Here is a 607-nt window from a genome sequence, read left to right as displayed (position 1 = left end):
ATATATGTATATATATATGTATATATATATACACGTACATATGTGTATATACATGTTTTACACATGTATATATGTGAATATATATATATATATGTATGTATGTATGTATATATATGCATCTATATACACATATAATTATGTGTGTATCTATGTGCGTTTGTGTGTGTGTGTGACCATAAATTGTATACATAGGTATGTGTCTATGACTACATAGTAAATAAAATTTAACAAGATGTCGAAATATATATATATATATATATATGAAATGTTATTTCAACGACATTTCGACAGATTTATATAAACACGTGACCTTTTAATCTTCCATCACTTGTCATCCACCACCCATCCTCACCACCACCACCACCACCGCTGCTATCATCGGCACCGGCCCCATCACAACCATCAACATCACCACACCCTTAGCAATAAATACCACACCATCACCATCACCATCACCGCCATCATCGTCATCACCTCCATCGTTTCTCCTTGAATATGGTAACAATCGATGTGTGGAGATAGAGGAAGAGAACAGAGTGATAGATAGATAGATAGAGATGGAGAGAGAGAGAGAGAGAGAGAGAGAGAGAGAGAGAGAGAGAGAGAG

This window comes from Octopus bimaculoides, chromosome 25 (assembly GCF_001194135.2).
Source record: "Octopus bimaculoides isolate UCB-OBI-ISO-001 chromosome 25, ASM119413v2, whole genome shotgun sequence".
Taxonomy (NCBI): Eukaryota; Metazoa; Mollusca; class Cephalopoda; order Octopoda; family Octopodidae; genus Octopus; species Octopus bimaculoides.
The sequence above is the reverse complement of the archived record's forward strand: the minus strand, read 5'-3'. Positions refer to the sequence as shown.